The sequence below is a fragment of the Pseudophryne corroboree genome, unplaced genomic scaffold (assembly GCF_028390025.1).
Source record: "Pseudophryne corroboree isolate aPseCor3 unplaced genomic scaffold, aPseCor3.hap2 scaffold_316, whole genome shotgun sequence".
Taxonomy (NCBI): Eukaryota; Metazoa; Chordata; class Amphibia; order Anura; family Myobatrachidae; genus Pseudophryne; species Pseudophryne corroboree.
The window spans coordinates 523,469-543,153 of record NW_026969839.1 but is presented as its reverse complement, the minus strand read 5'-3'; the positions used below and the strand labels follow the sequence as shown (position 1 = coordinate 543,153).

Below are 19,685 nucleotides of genomic sequence, written 5' to 3'. Positions count from 1 at the left end.
TTGTTGCAGTTTTTTGTTTTGGTCAATTCTGAGACACGCCTGGCTGAAGCCAGGGCTAACAGCATTACCACTTTCCATGTGAGATATTTTAAGTCCACAGTGGTGAGTGGTTCAAACCAATGTGATTTTAGGAATCCCAAAACTACATTGAGATCCCAAGGTGCCACTGGAGGCACAAAAGGAGGCTGTATATGCAGTACTCCCTTGACAAACGTCTGAACTTCAGGAACAGAAGCCAGTTCTTTTTGGAAGAATATTGACAGGGCCGAAATTTGAACCTTAATGGACCCTAATTTGAGGCCCATAGACAGTCCTGTTTGCAGGAAATGCAGGAAACGACCCAGTTGAAATTCCTCTGTAGGGGCCTTCCTGGCCTCGCACCACGCAACATATTTACGCCAAATACGGTGATAATGTTGTATGGTTACATCCTTCCTGGCTTTGATCAGGGTAGGGATGACTTCATCCGGAATGCCTTTTTCCTTCAGGATCCGGCGTTCAACCGCCATGCCGTCAAACGCAGCCGCGGTAAGTCTTGGAACAGACATGGTCCCTGCTGGAGCAGGTCCTTTCTTAGAGGTAGAGGCCACGGGTCTTCCGTGAGCATCTCTTGAATTCCCGGGTACCAAGTCCTTCTTGGCCAATCCGGAGCCACGAGTATAGTCTTTACTCCTCTCCTTCTTATGATTCTCAGTACTTTTGGTATGAGAGGAAGAGGAGGGAACACATACACTGACTGGTACACCCACGGTGTTACCAGAGAGTCCACAGCTATTGCCTGAGGGTCCCTTGACCTGGCGCAATATCTGTCCAGTTTTTTGTTGAGGCGGGACGCCATCATGTCCACCCTTTGGTTTTTCCCAACGGTTCACAATCATGTGGAAGACTTCTGGGTGAAGTCCCCACTCCCCCGGGTGAAGATCGTGTCTGCTGAGGAAGTCTGCTTCCCAGTTGTCCACTCCCGGAATGAACACTGCTGACAGTGCTATCACATGATTCTCCGCCCAGCGAAGAATCCTTGCCACTTCCATCATTGCCCTCCTGCTTCTTGTGCCGCCCTGTCTGTTTACGTGGGCGACTGCCGTGATGTTGTCCGACTGGATCAACACCGGCTGACCCTGAAGCAGAGGTCTTGCCTGACTTAGGGCATTGTAAATGGCCCTTAGTTCCAGGATATTTATGTGAAGTGACGTTTCCATGCTTGACCACAAGCCCTGGAAATTTCTTCCCTGTGTGACTGCTCCCCAGCCTCTCAGGCTGGCATCCGTGGTCACCAGGACCCAATCCTGAATGCCGAATCTGCGGCCCTCTAGGAGATGAGCACTCTGTAACCACCACAGGAGAGACACCCTTGTCCTTGGAGACAGGGTTATCCGCTGATGCATTTGAAGATGCGATCCGGACCATTTGTCCAGCAGATCCCACTGAAAAGTTCTTGCGTGGAATCTGCCGAATGGAATCGCTTCGTAAGAAGCCACCATCTTTCCCAGGACCATTGTGCATTGATGTACTGACACTTGGCCTGGTCTTAGGAGGTTCCTGACTATGTCGGATAACTCCTTGGCTTTCTCCTCCGGGAGAAACACCTTTTTCTGTACTGTGTCCAGAATCATCCCTAGGAACAGCAGACGTGTCGTCGGAATCAGCTGCGATTTTGGAATATTTAGAATCCATCCGTGCTGTCGTAGTACTACTTGAGATAGTGCTACTCCGACCTCTAACTGTTCTCTGGACCTTGCCTGCTTACTTTGTGCCTTCCAATGCACAATGCAAACTACAGGTAGTGCTGCAGGGCCCACACCCTTTTACTTGCCGTACAGAGCAGCTCTGGAGCTGTTACAGTGCCCAGCTGCTGCAAGAAATCAGCTTGAATGCTTCAGGGGCTGGGGCATAGCCAACATGAGCCCCACACCGAAGGAGGGTGGAGGTGTTTAATGCGAACTAGGGGTCATCCAAGCGCCGCAAAAGGCCGCCATGCCCAGCACGCCCCTTTTCTCTTTTCATATGCAGACGAGGGTTGAAGCCAACTTTGACCCACTGCTTGGATGACATCACCGTATGCAAATCCATCTGCTGCAGGCCTTCCCCCAGGAATGCTTGCACTAGTTGTTGCATTTGGTTTGTTGTTTGGGGGTGCTTCATTATTAGGCAGCCTTCTGCCCTCCCATGTTCATCTGAAAATTTGTGTTCTCCCTGCAGTTGTTGTCCCCAGATGAGAGTTCCCTTGTGCTGCCTCAGTTGAATCTCCTTTACTTGACAGAGATGTGCCTGAGCAGCGGCCCTCCCCAGCCCTATCCCAAATCATACTTATTTTGCATAGGAGATACCATGGTCATGAAGATTGTTCTCCCAGGGTGAGGTTCATTCATTGCATTCTGGGTATGCTGACCCCTGTGATTTCCCCAAATGTGGGAAACTCGACTGCATTATTTGTGGTAGTGGGGGACTGTGTTTGTGCTTTCCTCTGGTCAGCTCTGGTAAAAGTCAGATTTATTTGTCTCAGATCTTCCTCTAGCCTTGTTCTTCTTTCGAGAGTTCCCTTGTGCTGCCTCAGTTGGATCTCCTTCACTTGACAGGGGGGTACCCGAGCAGCGACCCTCCCCAGCTCTAGCCCAACTTCTACTTACCTGGCAGGTGAGATACTATGATCATGTAGGTGCTTCTCCCAGGGCAAGGCTCACCCATTGCACTCTGGGTGTGCTGCTCCTGCGATTTCCCCAAATGTGGGAAACTTGACTGCATAATTTGTGTTTCCCCTGGTCGGCTCTCATATAATTCAGATCTCTTTGTCTCAGGTCTCTCTCCAGCCTAGTTTGCTGTCTGTTTCAACTTCTCTTTTCTTGAGCCGCTCCCTTCTATGCCCTTGCGCACTATCCTGACTTCTCCCGTCTGCTTACTTTGTGCCTTCCAATGCACAATGCAAACTACAGGTAGTGCTGCAGGGCCCACACCCTTTTACTTGCCGTTCAGAGCAGCTCTGGAGCTGTTACAGTGCCCAGCTGCTGCAAGAAATCAGCTTGAATGCTTCAGGGGCTGGGGCATAGCCAACATGAGCCCCACACCGAAGGAGGGTGGAGGTGTTTAATGCGAACTAGGGGTCATCCAAGCGCCGCAAAAGTCCGCCATGCCCTGCACGCCCCTTTTCTCTTTTCATATGCAGACGAGGGTTGAAGCCAACTTTGACCCACTGCTTGGATGACATCACCATATGCAAATCCATCTGCTGCTGGCCTTCCCCCAGGAATGCTTGTACTAGTTGTTGCATTTGGTTTGTTGTTTGGGGGTGCTTCAGTATTAGGCAGCCTTCTGCCCTCCCATGTTTATCTGGAAATATGTGTTCTCCCTGCAGTTGTTGTCCCCAGATGAGAGTTCCCTTGTGCTGCCTCAGTTGAATCTCCTTTACTTGACAGAGATGTGCCTGAGCAGCGGCCCTCCCCAGCCCTATCCCAAATCATACTTATTTTGCATAGGCGATACCATGGTCATGAAGATTGTTCTCCCAGGGTGAGGTTCATTCATTGCATTCTGGGTATGCTGACCCCTGTGATTTCCCCAAATGTGGGAAACACGACTGCATTATTTGTGGTAGTGGGGGACTGTGTTTGTGCTTTCCTCTGGACAGCTCTGGTAAAAGTCAGATTTATTTGTCTCAGATCTTCCTCTAGCCTTGTTCTTCTTTCGAGAGTTCCCTTGTGCTGCCTCAGTTGGATCTCTTTCACTTGACAGGGGGGTGCCAGAGCAGCGACCCTCCCCAGCTCTAGCCCAACTCCTACTTACCTGCCAGGTGAGATACTTTGATCATGAAGGTGCTTCTCCCAGGGCAAGGCTCACCCATTGCACTCTGGGTGTGGTGCCCCTGCGATTTCCCCAAATGTGGGAAGCTTGACTGCATAATTTGTGTTTCCCCTGGTCAGCTCTCGTATAATTCAGATCTCTTTGTCTCAGGTCTCTCTCCAGCCTAGTTTGCTGTCTGTTTCCACTTCTTTTTTCATGAGCCCCTCCCTTTTATACCCTTGTGCACTATCCTGACTTCTCCTCCTGTCTGCTTACTTTGTGCCTTCCAATGCACAATGCAAACTACAGGTAGTGCTGCAGGGCCCACACCCTTTTACTTGCCGTACAGAGCAGCTCTGGAGCTGTTACAGTGCTCAGCTGCTGCAAGAAATCAGCTTGAATGCTTCAGGGGCTGGGGCATAACCAACATGAGCCCCACACCGAAGGAGGGTGGAGGTGTTTAATGTGAACTAGGGGTCATCCAAGCGCCGCAAAAGGCCGCCATGCCCTGCACGCCCCTTTTCTCTTTTCATATGCAGACGAGGGTTGAAGCCAACTTTGACCCACTGCTTGGATGACATCACCGTATGCAAATCCATCTGCTGCAGGCCTTCCCCCAGGAATGCTTGCACTAGTTGTTGCATTTGGTTTGTTGTTTGGGGGTGCTTCAGTATTAGGCAGCCTTCTGCCCTCCCATGTTCATCTGAAAATATGTGTTCTCCCTGCAGTTGTTGTCCCCAGATGAGAGTTCCCTTGTGCTGCCTCAGTTGAATCTCCTTTACTTGACAGAGATGTGCCTGAGCAGCGGCCCTCCCCAGCCCTATCCCAAATCATACTTATTTTGCATAGGAGATACCATGGTCATGAAGATTGTTCTCCCAGGGTGAGGTTCATTCATTGTATTCTGGGTATGCTGACCCCTGTGATTTCCCCAAATGTGGGAAACTCGACTGCATTATTTGTGGTAGTGGGGGACTGTGTTTGTGCTTTCCTCTGGTCAGCTCTGGTAAAAGTCAGATTTATTTGTCTCAGATCTTCCTCTAGCCTTGTTCTTCTTTCGAGAGTTCCCTTGTGCTGCCTCAGTTGGATCTCTTTCACTTGACAGGGGGGTGCCCGAGCAGCGACCCTCCCCAGCTCTAGCCCAACTCCTACTTACCTGCCAGGTGAGATACTATGATCATGAAGGTGCTTCTCCCAGGGCAAGGCTCACCCATTGCACTCTGATTTCCCCAAATGTGGGAAGCTTGACTGCATAATTTGTGTTTCCCCTGGTCGGCTCTCGTATAATTCAGATCTCTTTGTCTCAGGTCTCTCTCCAGCCTAGTTTGCTGTCTGTTTCCACTTCTTTTTTCATGAGCCCCTCCCTTTAATACCCTTGTGCACTATCCTGACTTCTCCTCCTGTCTGCTTACTTTGTGCCTTCCAATGCACAATGCAAACTACAGGTAGTGCTGCAGGGCCCACACCCTTTTACTTGCCGTACAGAGCAGCTCTGGAGCTGTTACAGTGCCCAGCTGCTGCAAGAAATCAGCTTGAATGCTTCAGGGGCTGGGGCATAGCCAACATGAGCCCCACACCGAAGGAGGGTGGAGGTGTTTAATGCGAACTAGGGGTCATCCAAGCGCCGCAAAAGGCCGCCATGCCCTGCACGCCCCTTTTCTCTTTTCATATGCAGACGAGGGTTGAAGCCAACTTTGACCCACTGCTTGGATGACATCACCGTATGCAAATCCATCTGCTGCAGGCCTTCCCCCAGGAATGCTTGCACTAGTTGTTGCATTTGGTTTGTTGTTTGGGGGTGCTTCAGTATTAGGCTGCCTTCTGCCCTCCCATGTTCATCTGAAAATATGTGTTCTCCCTGCAGTTGTTGTCCCCAGATGAGAGTTCCCTTGTGCTGCCTCAGTTGAATCTCCTTTACTTGACAGAGATGTGCCTGAGCAGCGGCCCTCCCCAGCCCTATCCCAAATCATACTTATTTTGCATAGGAGATACCATGGTCATGAAGATTGTTCTCCCAGGGTGAGGTTCATTCATTGCATTCTGGGTATGCTGACCCCTGTGATTTTCCCAAATTTGGGAAACTCGACTGCATTATTTGTGGTAGTGGGGGACTGTGTTTGTGCTTTCCTCTGGTCAGCTCTGGTAAAAGTCAGATTTCTTTGTCTCAGATCTTCCTCTAGCCTTGTTCTTCTTTCGAGAGTTTCCTTGTGCTGCCTCAGTTGGATCTCCTTCACTTGACAGGGGGGTGCCCGAGCAGCGACCCTCCCAAGCTCTAGCCCAACTCCTACTTACCTGCCAGGTGAGATACTATAATCAGGAAGGTGCTTCTCCCAGGGCAAGGCTCACCCATTGCACTCTGGGTGTGCTGCTCCTGCGATTTCCCCAAATGTGGGAAACTTGACTGCATAATTTGTGTTTCCCCTGGTCGGCTCTCGTATAATTCAGATCTCTTTGTCTCAGGTCTCTCTCCAGCCTAGTTTGCTGTCTGTTTCAACTTCTCTTTTCTTGAGCCGCTCCCTTCTATGCCCTTGCGCACTATCCTGACTTCTCCCGTCTGCTAACTTTGTGCCTTCCAATGCACAATGCAAACTACAGGTAGTGCTGCAGGGCCCACACCCTTTTACTTGCCGTTCAGAGCAGCTCTGGAGCTGTTACAGTGCCCAGCTGCTGCAATAAATCAGCTTGAATGCTTCAGGGGATGGGGCATGGCCAACATGAGCCCCACACCAAAGGAGGGTGGGGGTGTTTAATGCGAACTAGGGGTCATCCAAGCACCGCAAAAGGCCGCCATGCCCTGCACGCCCCTTTTCTCTTTTCATATGCAGATGAGGGTTGAAGCCAACTTTGACCCACTGCTTGGATGACATCACCGTATTCAAATCCGTCTTCTGCAGAACTTCCCCCAGGAATGCTTGCACTAGTTGTTGCATTTGGTTTGTTGTTTGGGGGTGCTTCAGTATTAGGCAGCCTTCTGCCCTCCCATGTTCATCTGAAAATATGTGTTCTCCCTGCAGTTGTTGTCCCCAGATGAGAGTTCCCTTGTGCTGCCTCAGTTGAATCTCCTTTACTTGACAGAGATGTGCATGAGCAGCGGCCCTCCCCAGCCCTATCCCAAATCATACTTATTTTGCATAGGAGATACCATGGTCATGAAGATTACTCTCCCAGGGTGAGGTTCATTCATTGCATTCTGGGTATGCTGACCCCTGTGATTTCCCCAAATGTGGGAAACGCGACTGCTTTATTTGTTGGTAGTGGGGGACTGTGTTTGTGTTTTCCTCTGGTCAGCTCTGGTAAAAGTCAAATTTCTTTGTTTCAGATCTTCCTCTAGCCTTGTTCTTCTTTCGAGAGTTTCCTTGTGCTGCCTCAGTTGGATCTCCTTCACTTGACAGGGGGGTGCCCGAGCAGCGACCCTCCCCAGCTCTAGCCCAACTCCTACTTACCTGCCAGGTGAGATACTATGATCATGAAGGTGCTTCTCCCAGGGCAAGGCTCACCCATTGCACTCTGGGTGTGCTGCCCCTGCGATTTCCCCAAATGTGGGAAACTTGACTGCATAATTTGTGTTTCCCCTGGTCAGGTCTCGTATAATTCAGATCTCTTTGTCTCAGGTCTCTCTCCAGCCTAGTTTGCTGTCTGTTTCAACTTCTCTTTTCTTGAGCCGCTCCCTTTTATACCCTTGTGCACTATCCTGACTTCTCCTCCTGTCTGCTTACTTTGTGCCTTCCAATGCGCAATGCAAACTACAGGTAGTGCTGCAGGGCCCACACCCTTTTACTTGCCTTACTGAACAGCTCTGGAGCTGTTACAGTGCCAAGCTGCTGCAAGAAATCAGCTTGAATGCTTCAGGGGATGGGGCATGGCCAACATGAGCCCCACACCGAAGGAGGGTGGAGGTGTTTAATGCGAACTAAGGGTCATCCAAGCGCCGCAAAAGGCCGCCATGCCCTGCATACCCCTTTTCTCTTTTCATATGCAGATGAGGGTTCCAGCCAACTTTGGCCCACTGCTTGGATGACATCACCGTATGCAATTCCGTCTTCTGCAGAACTTCCCCCAGGAATGCTTGTACTAGTTGTTGCATTTGGTTTGTTGTTTGGGGGTGCTTCAGTATTAGGCAGCCTTCTGCCCTCCCATGTTCATCTGAAAATATGTGTTCTCCCTGCAGTTGTTGTCCCCAGATGAGAGTTTCCTTGTGCTGCCTCAGTTGGATCTCTTTCACTTGACAGGGGGGTGCCCGAACAGCGACTTTCCCCAGCTCTAGCCCAACTCCTACTTACCTGCCAGGTGAGATACTATGATCATGAAGGTGCTTCTCCCAGGGCAAGGCTCACCCATTGCACTCTGGGTGTGCTGCCCCTGCGATTTCCCCAAATGTGGGAAACTTGACTGCATAATTTGTGTTTCCCCTGGTCGGCTCTCGTATAATTCAGATCTCTTTGTCTCAGGTCTCTCTCCAGCCTAGTTTGCTGTCTGTTTCCACTTCTCTTTTCTTCAGCCGCTCCCTTCTATACCCTTGTGCACTATCCTGACTTCTCCTCCCGTCTGCTTACTTTGTGCCTTCCAATGCACAATGCAAACTACAGGTAGTGCTGCAGGGCCCACACCCTTTTACTTGCCTTACAGAGCAGCTCTGGAGCTGTTACAGTGCCCAGCTGCTGCAAGAAATCAGCTTGAATGCTTCAGGGGATGGGGCATGGCCAACATGAGCCCCACACCAAAGGAGGGTGGAGGTGTTTAATGCGAACTAGGGGTCATCCAAGCACCGCAAAAGGCCGCCATGCCCTGCACGCCCCTTTTCTCTTTTCATATGCAGATGAGGGTTGAAGCCAACTTTGACCCACTGCTTGGATGACATCACCGTATGCAAATCCGTCTTCTGCAGAACTTCCCCCAGGAATGCTTGCACTAGTTGTTGCATTTGGTTTGTTGTTTGGGGGTGCTTCAGTATTAGGCAGCCTTTTGCCCTCCCATGTTCATCTGAAAATATGTGTTCTCCCTGCAGTTGTTGTCCCAAGATGAGAGTTCCCTTGTGCTGCCTCAGTTGAATCTCCTTTACTTGACAGAGATGTGCATGAGCAGCGGCCCTCCCCAGCCCTATTCCAAATCATACTTATTTTGCATAGGAGATACCATGGTCATGAAGATTTTTCTCCCAGGGTGAGGTTCATTCATTGCATTTTGGGTATGCTGACCCCTGTGATTTCCCCAAATGTGGGAAACTTGACTGCATTATTTGTGGTAGTGGGAGACTGTGTTTGTGCTTTCCTCTGGTCAGCTCTGGTAAAAGTCAGATTTCTTTGTCTCAGATTTTCCTTTAGCCTTGTTCTTCTTTCGAGAGTTCCCTTGTGCTGCCTCAGTTGGATCTCCTTCACTTTACAGGGGGGTACCCGAGCAGCGACCCTCCCCAGCTCTAGCCCAACTCCTACTTACCTGCCAGGTGAGATACTATGATCATGAAGGTGCTTCTCCCAGGGCAAGGCTAACCCATTGTACTCTGGGTGTGCTGCTCCTGCGATTTCCCCAAATGTGGGAAACTTGACTGCATAATTTGTGTTTCCCCTGGTCGGCTCTCGTATAATTCAGATCTCTTTGTCTCAGGTCTCTCTCCAGCCTAGTTTGCTGTCTGTTTCCACTTCTCTTTTCTTCAGCCGCTCCCTTCTATACCCTTGTGCACTATCCTGACTTCTCCTCCCGTCTGCTTACTTTGTGCCTTCCAATGCACAATGCAAACTACAGGTAGTGCTGCAGGGCCCACACCCTTTTACTTGCCTTACAGAGCAGCTCTGGAGCTGTTACAGTGCCCAGCTGCTGCAAGAAATCAGCTTGAATGCTTCAGGGGCTGGGGCATAGCCAACATGAGCCCCACACCGAAGGAGGGTGGAGGTGTTTAATGCAAACTAGGGGTCAGACAAGCGCCGCAAAAGGCCACCATGCCCTGCACGCCCCTTTTCTATTTTCATATGCAGACGAGGGTTGAAGCCAACTTTGACCCACTGCTTGGATGACATCACCATATGCAAATCCATCTGCGGCAGGCCTTCCCCCAGGAATGCTTGCACTAGTTGTTGCATTTGGTTTGTTGTTTGGAGGTGCTTCAGTATTAGGCAGCCTTCTGCCCTCCCATGTTCATCTGAAAATATGTGTTCTCCCTGCAGTTGTTGTCCCAAGATGAGAGTTCCCTTGTGCTGCCTCAGTTGAATCTCCTTTACTTGACAGAGATGTGCATGAGCAGCGGCCCTCCCCAGCCCTATTCCAAATCATACTTATTTTGCATAGGAGATACCATGGTCATGAAGATTTTTCTCCCAGGGTGAGGTTCATTCATTGCATTTTGGGTATGCTGACCCCTGTGATTTCCCCAAATGTGGGAAACTTGACTGCATTATTTGTGGTAGTGGGAGACTGTGTTTGTGCTTTCCTCTGGTCAGCTCTGGTAAAAGTCAGATTTCTTTGTCTCAGATTTTCCTTTAGCCTTGTTCTTCTTTCGAGAGTTCCCTTGTGCTGCCTCAGTTGGATCTCCTTCACTTTACAGGGGGGTACCCGAGCAGCGACCCTCCCCAGCTCTAGCCCAACTCCTACTTACCTGCCAGGTGAGATACTATGATCATGAAGGTGCTTCTCCCAGGGCAAGGCTCACCCATTGTACTCTGGGTGTGCTGCTCCTGCGATTTCCCCAAATGTGGGAAACTTGACTGCATAATTTGTGTTTCCCCTGGTCGGCTCTCGTATAATTCAGATCTCGTTGTCTCAGGTCTCTCTCCAGCCTAGTTTGCTGTCTGTTTCCACTTCTCTTTTCTTCAGCCGCTCCCTTCTATACCCTTGTGCACTATCCTGACTTCTCCTCCCGTCTGCTTACTTTGTGCCTTCCAATGCACAATGCAAACTACAGGTAGTGCTGCAGGGCCCACACCCTTTTACTTGCCTTACAGAGCAGCTCTGGAGCTGTTACAGTGCCCAGCTGCTGCAAGAAATCAGCTTGAATGCTTCAGGGGATGGGGCATGGCCAACATGAGCCCCACACCAAAGGAGGGTGGAGGTGTTTAATGCGAACTAGGGGTCATCCAAGCACCGCAAAAGGCCGCCATGCCCTGCACGCCCCTTTTCTCTTTTCATATGCAGATGAGGGTTGAAGCCAACTTTGACCCACTGCTTGGATGACATCACCGTATGCAAATCCGTCTTCTGCAGAACTTCCCCCAGGAATGCTTGCACTAGTTGTTGCATTTGGTTTGTTGTTTGGGGGTGCTTCAGTATTAGGCAGCCTTCTGCCCTCCCATGTTCATCTGAAAATATGTGTTCTCCCTGCAGTTGTTGTCCCAAGATGAGAGTTCCCTTGTGCTGCCTCAGTTGAATCTCCTTTACTTGACAGAGATGTGCATGAGCAGCGGCCCTCCCCAGCCCTATTCCAAATCATACTTATTTTGCATAGGAGATACCATGGTCATGAAGATTTTTCTCCCAGGGTGAGGTTCATTCATTGCATTTTGGGTATGCTGACCCCTGTGATTTCCCCAAATGTGGGAAACTTGACTGCATTATTTGTGGTAGTGGGAGACTGTGTTTGTGCTTTCCTCTGGTCAGCTCTGGTAAAAGTCAGATTTCTTTGTCTCAGATTTTCCTTTAGCCTTGTTCTTCTTTCGAGAGTTCCCTTGTGCTGCCTCAGTTGGATCTCCTTCACTTTACAGGGGGGTACCCGAGCAGCGACCCTCCCCAGCTCTAGCCCAACTCCTACTTACCTGCCAGGTGAGATACTATGATCATGAAGGTGCTTCTCCCAGGGCAAGGCTCACCCATTGTACTCTGGGTGTGCTGCTCCTGCGATTTCCCCAAATGTGGGAAACTTGACTGCATAATTTGTGTTTCCCCTGGTCGGCTCTCATATAATTCAGATCTCTTTGTCTCAGGTCTCTCTCCAGCCTAGTTTGCTGTCTGTTTCCACTTCTCTTTTCTTCAGCCGCTCCCTTCTATACCCTTGTGCACTATCCTGACTTCTCCTCCCGTCTGCTTACTTTGTGCCTTCCAATGCACAATGCAAACTACAGGTAGTGCTGCAGGGCCCACACCCTTTTACTTGCCTTACAGAGCAGCTCTGGAGCTGTTACAGTGCCCAGCTGCTGCAAGAAATCAGCTTGAATGCTTCAGGGGATGGGGCATGGCCAACATGAGCCCCACACCAAAGGAAGGTGGAGGTGTTTAATGCGAACTAGGGGTCATCCAAGCACCGCAAAAAGCCGCCATGCCCTGCACGCCCCTTTTCTCTTTTCATATGCAGATGAGGGTTGAAGCCAACTTTGACCCACTGCTTGGATGACATCACCGTATGCAAATCCGTCTTCTGCAGAACTTCCCCCAGGAATGCTTGCACTAGTTGTTGCATTTGGTTTGTTGTTTGGGGGTGCTTCAGTATTAGGCAGCCTTCTGCCCTCCCATGTTCATCTGAAAATATGTGTTCTCCCTGCAGTTGTTGTCCCCAGATGAGAGTTCCCTTGTGCTGCCTCAGTTGAATCTCCTTAACTTGACAGAGATGTGCCTGAGCAGCGGCCCACCCCAGCTCTATCCCAAATCATACTTATTTTGCATAGGACATACCATGGTCATGAAGATTATTCTCCCAGGGTGAGGTTCATTCATTGCATTCTGGGTATGCTGACCCCTGTGATTTCCCCAAATGTGGGAAATTCGACTGCTTTATTTGTGGTAGTGGGGGACTGTGTTTGTGTTTTCCTCTGGTCAGCTCTGGTAAAAGTCAGATTTCTTTGTTTCAGATCTTCCTCTAGCCTTGTTCTTCTTTCGAGAGTTCCCTTGTGCTGCCTCAGTTGGATCTCCTTCACTTGACAGGGGGGGTGCCCGAGCAGAGACCCTCCCCAGCTCTAGCCCAACTCCTACTTACCTGCCAGGTGAGATACTATGATCATGATGGTGCTTCTCCCAGGGCAAGGCTCACCCATTGCACTCTGGGTGTGCTGCCCCTGCGATTTCCCCAAATGTGGGAAACTTGACTGCATAATTTGTGTTTCCCCTGGTCGGCTCTCGTATAATTCAGATCTCTTTGTCTCAGGTCTCTCTCCAGCCTAGTTTGCTGTCTGTTTCCACTTCTCTTTTCTTCAGCCGCTCCCTTCTATAACCTTGTGCACTATCCTGACTTCTCCTCCCGTCTGCTTACTTTGTGCCTTCCAATGCACAATGCAAACTACAGGTAGTGCTGCAGGGCCCACACCCTTTTACTTGCCTTACAGAGCAGCTCTGGAGCTGTTACAGTGCCCAGCTGCTGCAAGAAATCTGCTTGAATGCTTCAGGGGATGGGGCATGGCCAACATGAGCCCCACACCAAAAGAGGGTGGAGGTGTTTAATGCGAACTAGGGGTCATCCAAGCACCGCAAAAGGCCGCCATGCCCTGCACGCCCCTTTTCTCTTTTCATATGCAGACGAGGGTTGAAGCCAACTTTGACCCACTGCTTGGATGACATCACCATATGCAAATCCATCTGCGGCAGGCCTTCCCCCAGGAATGCTTGCACTAGTTGTTGCATTTGGTTTGTTGTTTGGGGGTGCATCAGTATTAGGCAGCCTTCTGCCCTCCCATGTTCATCTGAAAATATATGTTCTCCCTGCAGTTGTTGTCCCCAGATGAGAGTTCCCTTGTGTTGCCTCAGTTAAATCTCCTTTACTTGACAGATATGTGCATGAGCAGCGGCCCTCCCCAGCCCTATTCCAAATCATACTTATTTTGCATAGGAGATACCATGGTCATGAAGATTTTTCTCCCAGGGTGAGGTTTATTCATTGCATTTTGGGTATGCTGACCCCTGTGATTTCCCCAAATGTGGGAAACTTGACTGCATTATTTGTGGTAGTGGGAGGCTGTGTTTGTGATTTCTTCTGGTCAGCTCTGGTAAAAGTCAGATTTCTTTGTCTCAGATTTTCCTTTAGCCTTGTTCTTCTTTCGAGAGTTCCCTTGTGCTGCCTCAGTTGGATCTCCTTCACTTTACAGGGGGGTACCCGAGCAGCGACCCTCCCCAGCTCTAGCCCAACTCCTACTTACCTGCCAGGTGAGATACTATGATCATGAAGGTGCTTCTCCCAGGGCAAGGCTCACCCATTGTACTCTGGGTGTGCTGCTCCTGCGATTTCCCCAAATGTGGGAAACTTGACTGCATAATTTGTGTTTCCCCTGGTCGGCTCTCGTATAATTCAGATCTCTTTGTCTCAGGTCTCTCTCCAGCCTAGTTTGCTGTCTGTTTCCACTTCTCTTTTTTTCAGCCGCTCCCTTCTATACCCTTGTGCACTATCCTGACTTCTCCTCCCGTCTGCTTACTTTGTGCCTTCCAATGCACAATGCAAACTACAGGTAGTGCTGCAGGGCCCACACCCTTTTACTTGCCTTACAGAGCAGCTCTGGAGCTGTTACAGTGGCCAGCTGCTGCAAGAAATCAGCTTGAATGCTTCAGGGGCTGGGGCATAGCCAACATGAGCCCCACACCGAAGGAGGGTGGAGGTGTTTAATGCAAACTAGGGGTCAGTCAAGCGCCGCAAAAGGCCACCATGCCCTGCACGCCCCTTTTCTGTTTTTATATGCAGACGAGGGTTGAAGCCACCTTTGACCCACTGCTTGGATGACATCACCATATGCAAATCCATCTGCGGCAGGCCTTCCCCCAGGAATGCTTGCACTAGTTGTTGCATTTGGTTTGTTGTTTGGGGGTGCTTCAGTATTAGGCAGCCTTCTGCTCCACCCTCCTTTGGTGTGGGGCTCATGTTGGCCATGTCCCATCCCCTGAAGCATTCAAGCAGATTTCTTGCAGCAGCTGGGCACTGTAACAGCTCCAGAGACGCTCTGTAAGGCAAGTAAAAGGGTGTGGGCCCTGCAGCACTACCTGTAGTTTGCATTGTGCATTGGAAGGCACAAAGTAAGCAGACGGGAGGAGAAGTCAGGATAGTGCACAAGGGTATAGAAGGGAGCGGCTGAAGAAAAGAGAAGTGGAAACAGACAGCAAACTAGGCTGGAGAGAGATCTGAGACAAAGAGATCTGAATTATACGAGAGCCGACCAGGGGAAACACAAATTATGCAGTCAAGTTTCCCACATTTGGGGAAATCGCAGGGGCAGCACACCCAGAGTGCAATGGGTGAGCCTTGCCCTGGGAGAAGCACCTTCATGATCATAGTATCTCACCTGGCAGGTAAGTAGGAGTTGGGCTAGAGCTAGGGAGGGTCGCTGCTCGGGCACCCCCCTGTTAAGTGAAGGAGATCCAACTGAGGCAGCACAAGGGAACTCTCGAAAGAAGAACAAGGCTAAAGGAAAATCTGAAACAAAGAAATCTGACTTTTACCAGAGCTGACCAGAAGAAATCACAAACACAGCCTCCCACTACCACAAATAATGCAGTCGAGTTTCCCACATTTGGGGAAATCACAGGGGTCAGCATACCCAAAATGCAATGAATGAACCTCACCCTTGGAGAAAAATCTTCATGACAATGGTATCTCCTATGCAAAATAAGTATGATTTGGAAGAGGGCTGGGGAGGGCCGCTGCTCATGCACATCTCTGTCAAGTAAAGGAGATTCAACTGAGGCAGCACAAGGGAACTCTCATCTTGGGACAACAACTGCAGGGAGAACATATATTTTCAGATGAACATGGGAGGGCAGAAGGCTGCCTAATACTGAAGCACCCCCAAACAACAAACCAAATGCAACAACTAGTGCAAGCATTCCTGGGGGAAGGCCTGCCGCAGATGGATTTGCATATGGTGATGTCATCCAAGCAGTTGGTCAAAGTTGGCTTCAACCCTCGTCTGCATATGAAAAGAGAAAAGGGGCGTGCAGGGCATGGTGGCCTTTTGCGGCGCTTGGCTGACCCCTAGTTTGCATTAAACACCTCCACCCTCCTTTGGTGTGGGGCTCATGTTGGCTATGCCCCAGCCCCTGAAGCATTCAAGCTGAATTCTTGCAGCAGCTGGGCACTGTAACAGCTCCAGAGCTGCTCTGTAAGGCAAGTAAAAGGGTGTGGGCCCTGCAGCACTACCTGTAGTTCGCATTGTGCGTTGGAAGGCACAAAGTAAGCAGACAGGAGGAGAAGTCAGGATAGTGCGCAAGGGCATAGAAGGGAGCGGCTCAAGAAAAGAGAAGTGGAAACAGACAGCAAACTAGGCTGGAGAGAGACCTGAGACAAAGAGATCTGAATTATACGAGAGCCGACCAGGGGAAACACAAATTATGCAGTCAAGTTTCCCACATTTGGGGAAATCGCAGGAGCAGCACACCCAGAGTGCAATGGGTGAGCCTTGCCCTGGGAGAAGCACCTTCATGATCATAGTATCTCACCTGGCAGGTAAGTAGGAGTTGGGCTAGAGCTGGGGAGGGTCGCTGCTCGGGTACCCCCCTGTAAAGTGAAGGAGATCCAACTGAGGCAGCACAAGGGAACTCTCGAAAGAAGAACAAGGCTAGAGGAAAATCTGAGACAAAGAAATCTGACTTTTACCAGAGCTGACCAGAGGAAAGCACAAACACAGTCCCCCACTACCACAAATAATGCAGTCAAGTTTCCCACATTTGGGGAAATCACAGAGGTCAGCATACCCAAAATGCAATGAATGAACCTCACCCTGGGAGAACAATCTTCATGACCATGGTATCTCCTATGCAAAATAAGTATGATTTGGAATAGGGCTGGGAAGGGCCGCTGCTCATGCACATCTCTGTCAAGTAAAGGAGATTCAACTGAGGCAGCACAAGGGAACTCTCATCTGGGGACAACAACTGCAGGGAGAACACATATTTTCAGATGAACATGGGAGGGCAGAAGGCTGCCTAATACTGAAGCACCCCCAAACAACAAACCAAATGCAACAACTAGTGCAAGCATTCCTGGGGGAAGTTCTGCAGAAGATGGATTTGCATACGGTGATGTCATCCAAGCAGTGGGTCAAAGTTGGCTTCAACCCTCATCTGCATATGAAAAGAGAAAAGGGGCGTGCAGGGCATGGCGGCCTTTTGCGGTGCTTGGATGACCCCTAGTTCGCATTAAACACCTCCACCCTCCTTCGGTGTGGGGCTCATGTTGGCTATGCCCCAGCCCCTGAAGCATTCAAGCTGATTTCTTGCAGCAGCTGGGCACTGTAACAGCTCCAGAGCTGCTCTGTAAGGCAAGTAAAAGGGTGTGGGCCCTGCAGCACTACCTGTAGTTTGCATTGTGCATTGGAAGGCACAAAGTAAGCAGATGGGAGGAGAAGTCAGGATAGTGCACAAGGGTATAGAAGGGAGCGGCTGAAGAAAAGAGAAGTGGAAACAGACAGCAAACTAGGCTGGAGAGAGACCTGAGACAAAGAGATCTGAATTATACGTGAGCCGACCAGGGGAAACACAAATTATGCAGTCAAGATTCCCACATTTGGGGAAATCGCAGGAGCATCACACCCAGAGTACAATGGGTGAGCCTTGCCCTGGGAGAAGCACCTTCATGATCATAGTATCTCACCTGGCAGGTAAGTAGGAGTTGGGCTAGAGCTGGGGAGGGTCGCTGCTCGGGTACCCCCCTGTAAAGTGAAGGAGATCCAACTGAGGCAGCACAAGGGAACTCTCGAAAGAAGAACAAGGCTAAAGGAAAATCTGAGACAAAGAAATCTGACTTTTACCAGAGCTGACCAGAGGAAAGCACAAACACAGTCTCCCACTACCACAAATAATGCAGTCAAGTTTCCGACATTTGGGGAAATCACAGGGGTCAGCATACCCAAAATGCAATGAATGAACCTCACCCTGGGAGAAAAATCTTCATGACCATGGTATCTCCTATGCAAAATAAGTATGATTTGGAATAGGGCTGGGGAGGGCCGCTGCTCATGCACATCTCTGTCAAGTAAAGGAGATTCAACTGAGGCAGCACAAGGGAACTCTCATCTGGGGACAACAACTGCAGGGAGAACACATATTTTCAGATGAACATGGGAGGGCAGAAGGCTGCCTAATACTGAAGCACCCCCAAACAACAAACCAAATGCAACAACTAGTGCAAGCATTCCTGGGGGAAGGCCTGCCGCAGATGGATTTGCATATGGTGATGTCATCCAAGCAGTGGGTCAAAGTTGGCTTCAATCCTCGTCTGCATATGAAAAGAGAAAAGGGGCGTGCAGGGCATGGTGGCCTTTTGCGGCGCTTGGCTGACCCCTAGTTTGCATTAAACACCTCCACCCTCCTTTGGTGTGGGGCTCATGTTGGCTATGCCCCAGCCCCTGAAGCATTCAAGCTGATTTCTTGCAGCAGCTGGGCACTGTAACAGCTCCAGAGCTGCTCTGTAAGGCAAGTAAAAGGGTGTGGGCCCTGCAGCACTACCTGTAGTTCGCATTGTGCATTGGAAGGCACAAAGTAAGCAGACGGGAGGAGAAGTCAGGATAGTGCACAAGGGTATAGAAGGGAGCGGCTGAAGAAAAGAGAAGTGGAAACAGACAGCAAACTAGGCTGGAGAGAGACCTGAGACAAAGAGATCTGAATTATACGAGAGCCGACCAGGGGAAACACAAATTATGCAGTCAAGTTTCCCACATTTGGGGAAATCGCAGGGGCAGCACACCCAGAGTGCAATGGGTGAGCCTTGCCCTGGGAGAAGCACCTTCATGATCATAGTATCTCACCTGGCAGGTAAGTAGGAGTTGGGCTAGAGCTGGGGAGGGTCGCTGCTCGGGTACCCCCCTGTAAAGTGAAGGAGATCCAACTGAGGCAGCACAAGGGAACTCTCGAAAGAAGAACAAGGCTAGAGGAAGATCTGAGACAAAGAAATCTGACTTTTACCAGAGCTGACCAGAGGAAAGCACAAACACAGTCCCCCACTACCACAAATAATGCAGTCAAGTTTCCCACATTTGGGGAAATCACAGGGGTCAGCATACCCAAAATGCAATGAATGAACCTCACCCTGGGAGAACAATCTTCATGACCATGGTATCTCCTATGCAAAATAAGTATGATTTGGAATAGGGCTGGGGAGGGCCGCTGCTCATGCACATCTCTGTCAAGTAATGGAGATTCAACTGAGGCAGCACAAGGGAACTCTCATCTGGGGACAACAACTGCAGGGAGAACACATATTTTCAGATGAACATGGGAGGGCAGAAGGCTGCCTAATACTGAAGCACCCCCAAACAACAAACCAAATGCAACAACTAGTGCAAGCATTCCTGGGGGAAGTTCTGCAGAAGACGGATTTGCATACGGTGATGTCATCCAAGCAGTGGGTCAAAGTTGGCTTCAACCCTCATCTGCATATGAAAAGAGAAAATGGGCGTGCAGGGCATGGCGGCCTTTTGCGGTGCTTGGATGACCCCTAGTTCGCATTAAACACCTCCACCCTCCTTTGGTGTGGGGCTCATGTTGGCCATGCCCCATCCCCTGAAGCATTCAAGCTGATTTCTTGCAGCAGCTGGGCACTGTAACAGCTCCAGAGCTGCTCTGTAAGGCAAGTAAAAGGGTGTGGGCCCTGCAGCACTTCCTGTAGTTTGCATTGTGCATTGGAAGGCACAAAGTAAGCAGACTGGGGGAGAAGTCAGGATAGTGCACAAGGGTATAGAAGGGAGCGGCTGAAGAAAAGAGAAGTGGAAACAGACAGCAAACTAGGCTGGAGAGAGACCTGAGACAAAGAGATCTGAATTATATGAGAGCCGACCAGGGGAAACACAAATTATGCAGTCAAGTTTCCCACATTTGGGGAAATCGCAGGGGCAGCACACCCAGAGTGCAATGGGTGAGCCTTGCCCTGGGAGAAGCACCTTCATGATCATAGTATCTCACCTGGCAGGTAAGTAGGAGTTGGGCTAGAGCTGGGGAGGGTCGCTGCTCGGGTTCCCCCCTGTGAAGTGAAGGAGATCCAACTGAGGCAGCACCAGGGAACTCTCGAAAGAAGAACAAGGCTA

The 19,685-nt window shown here is 50.1% G+C and overlaps 25 non-coding genes and 4 pseudogenes across 25 annotated transcripts; 20 read left to right on the top strand and 9 right to left on the bottom strand.

The window, feature by feature from the left end:
• Positions 1 to 2,303: 2,303 nt before the first annotated feature.
• On the top strand, positions 2,304 to 2,467 carry LOC135017325 (U1 spliceosomal RNA). Its single transcript, XR_010215154.1, has one exon. It is a non-coding gene; the product is annotated as a U1 spliceosomal RNA (small nuclear RNA).
• A 152-nt stretch (positions 2,468 to 2,619) lies between these two features.
• Positions 2,620 to 2,761, top strand: LOC135017383 (U1 spliceosomal RNA; annotated as a pseudogene).
• A 692-nt stretch (positions 2,762 to 3,453) lies between these two features.
• On the top strand, positions 3,454 to 3,617 carry LOC135017317 (U1 spliceosomal RNA). The gene has a single exon (XR_010215146.1). It is a non-coding gene; the product is annotated as a U1 spliceosomal RNA (small nuclear RNA).
• Positions 3,618 to 3,769: 152 nt separating this feature from the next.
• LOC135017534 (U1 spliceosomal RNA) lies at positions 3,770 to 3,932 on the top strand. Its single transcript, XR_010215342.1, has one exon. It is a non-coding gene; the product is annotated as a U1 spliceosomal RNA (small nuclear RNA).
• Positions 3,933 to 4,606: 674 nt separating this feature from the next.
• On the top strand, positions 4,607 to 4,770 carry LOC135017603 (U1 spliceosomal RNA). The gene has a single exon (XR_010215400.1). It is a non-coding gene; the product is annotated as a U1 spliceosomal RNA (small nuclear RNA).
• A 972-nt stretch (positions 4,771 to 5,742) lies between these two features.
• Positions 5,743 to 5,906, top strand: LOC135017598 (U1 spliceosomal RNA). The gene has a single exon (XR_010215395.1). It is a non-coding gene; the product is annotated as a U1 spliceosomal RNA (small nuclear RNA).
• A 152-nt stretch (positions 5,907 to 6,058) lies between these two features.
• On the top strand, positions 6,059 to 6,221 carry LOC135017490 (U1 spliceosomal RNA). Its single transcript, XR_010215310.1, has one exon. It is a non-coding gene; the product is annotated as a U1 spliceosomal RNA (small nuclear RNA).
• A 671-nt stretch (positions 6,222 to 6,892) lies between these two features.
• Positions 6,893 to 7,057, top strand: LOC135017429 (U1 spliceosomal RNA). Its single transcript, XR_010215254.1, has one exon. It is a non-coding gene; the product is annotated as a U1 spliceosomal RNA (small nuclear RNA).
• A 152-nt stretch (positions 7,058 to 7,209) lies between these two features.
• LOC135017411 (U1 spliceosomal RNA) lies at positions 7,210 to 7,372 on the top strand. Its single transcript, XR_010215236.1, has one exon. It is a non-coding gene; the product is annotated as a U1 spliceosomal RNA (small nuclear RNA).
• A 674-nt stretch (positions 7,373 to 8,046) lies between these two features.
• On the top strand, positions 8,047 to 8,209 carry LOC135017402 (U1 spliceosomal RNA). Its single transcript, XR_010215227.1, has one exon. It is a non-coding gene; the product is annotated as a U1 spliceosomal RNA (small nuclear RNA).
• A 674-nt stretch (positions 8,210 to 8,883) lies between these two features.
• LOC135017335 (U1 spliceosomal RNA) lies at positions 8,884 to 9,047 on the top strand. The gene has a single exon (XR_010215163.1). It is a non-coding gene; the product is annotated as a U1 spliceosomal RNA (small nuclear RNA).
• A 152-nt stretch (positions 9,048 to 9,199) lies between these two features.
• On the top strand, positions 9,200 to 9,362 carry LOC135017513 (U1 spliceosomal RNA). Its single transcript, XR_010215325.1, has one exon. It is a non-coding gene; the product is annotated as a U1 spliceosomal RNA (small nuclear RNA).
• Positions 9,363 to 10,036: 674 nt separating this feature from the next.
• LOC135017333 (U1 spliceosomal RNA) lies at positions 10,037 to 10,200 on the top strand. The gene has a single exon (XR_010215162.1). It is a non-coding gene; the product is annotated as a U1 spliceosomal RNA (small nuclear RNA).
• A 152-nt stretch (positions 10,201 to 10,352) lies between these two features.
• On the top strand, positions 10,353 to 10,515 carry LOC135017464 (U1 spliceosomal RNA). The gene has a single exon (XR_010215285.1). It is a non-coding gene; the product is annotated as a U1 spliceosomal RNA (small nuclear RNA).
• A 674-nt stretch (positions 10,516 to 11,189) lies between these two features.
• Positions 11,190 to 11,353, top strand: LOC135017332 (U1 spliceosomal RNA). The gene has a single exon (XR_010215161.1). It is a non-coding gene; the product is annotated as a U1 spliceosomal RNA (small nuclear RNA).
• A 152-nt stretch (positions 11,354 to 11,505) lies between these two features.
• On the top strand, positions 11,506 to 11,647 carry LOC135017494 (U1 spliceosomal RNA; annotated as a pseudogene).
• Positions 11,648 to 12,342: 695 nt separating this feature from the next.
• On the top strand, positions 12,343 to 12,506 carry LOC135017352 (U1 spliceosomal RNA). The gene has a single exon (XR_010215180.1). It is a non-coding gene; the product is annotated as a U1 spliceosomal RNA (small nuclear RNA).
• Positions 12,507 to 12,659: 153 nt separating this feature from the next.
• Positions 12,660 to 12,822, top strand: LOC135017444 (U1 spliceosomal RNA). Its single transcript, XR_010215267.1, has one exon. It is a non-coding gene; the product is annotated as a U1 spliceosomal RNA (small nuclear RNA).
• Positions 12,823 to 13,496: 674 nt separating this feature from the next.
• Positions 13,497 to 13,660, top strand: LOC135017340 (U1 spliceosomal RNA). The gene has a single exon (XR_010215168.1). It is a non-coding gene; the product is annotated as a U1 spliceosomal RNA (small nuclear RNA).
• Positions 13,661 to 13,812: 152 nt separating this feature from the next.
• LOC135017463 (U1 spliceosomal RNA) lies at positions 13,813 to 13,975 on the top strand. Its single transcript, XR_010215284.1, has one exon. It is a non-coding gene; the product is annotated as a U1 spliceosomal RNA (small nuclear RNA).
• An 828-nt stretch (positions 13,976 to 14,803) lies between these two features.
• On the bottom strand, positions 14,804 to 14,966 carry LOC135017401 (U1 spliceosomal RNA). Its single transcript, XR_010215226.1, has one exon. It is a non-coding gene; the product is annotated as a U1 spliceosomal RNA (small nuclear RNA).
• Positions 14,967 to 15,118: 152 nt separating this feature from the next.
• On the bottom strand, positions 15,119 to 15,282 carry LOC135017364 (U1 spliceosomal RNA). The gene has a single exon (XR_010215192.1). It is a non-coding gene; the product is annotated as a U1 spliceosomal RNA (small nuclear RNA).
• A 674-nt stretch (positions 15,283 to 15,956) lies between these two features.
• Positions 15,957 to 16,119, bottom strand: LOC135017417 (U1 spliceosomal RNA). The gene has a single exon (XR_010215242.1). It is a non-coding gene; the product is annotated as a U1 spliceosomal RNA (small nuclear RNA).
• Positions 16,120 to 16,271: 152 nt separating this feature from the next.
• LOC135017287 (U1 spliceosomal RNA) lies at positions 16,272 to 16,435 on the bottom strand. The gene has a single exon (XR_010215117.1). It is a non-coding gene; the product is annotated as a U1 spliceosomal RNA (small nuclear RNA).
• Positions 16,436 to 17,120: 685 nt separating this feature from the next.
• LOC135017543 (U1 spliceosomal RNA) lies at positions 17,121 to 17,272 on the bottom strand (annotated as a pseudogene).
• Positions 17,273 to 17,424: 152 nt separating this feature from the next.
• Positions 17,425 to 17,588, bottom strand: LOC135017368 (U1 spliceosomal RNA). Its single transcript, XR_010215196.1, has one exon. It is a non-coding gene; the product is annotated as a U1 spliceosomal RNA (small nuclear RNA).
• Positions 17,589 to 18,262: 674 nt separating this feature from the next.
• LOC135017400 (U1 spliceosomal RNA) lies at positions 18,263 to 18,425 on the bottom strand. The gene has a single exon (XR_010215225.1). It is a non-coding gene; the product is annotated as a U1 spliceosomal RNA (small nuclear RNA).
• A 152-nt stretch (positions 18,426 to 18,577) lies between these two features.
• LOC135017608 (U1 spliceosomal RNA) lies at positions 18,578 to 18,741 on the bottom strand. Its single transcript, XR_010215405.1, has one exon. It is a non-coding gene; the product is annotated as a U1 spliceosomal RNA (small nuclear RNA).
• Positions 18,742 to 19,436: 695 nt separating this feature from the next.
• Positions 19,437 to 19,578, bottom strand: LOC135017439 (U1 spliceosomal RNA; annotated as a pseudogene).
• Between the last annotated feature and the right edge of the window lie 107 nt (positions 19,579 to 19,685).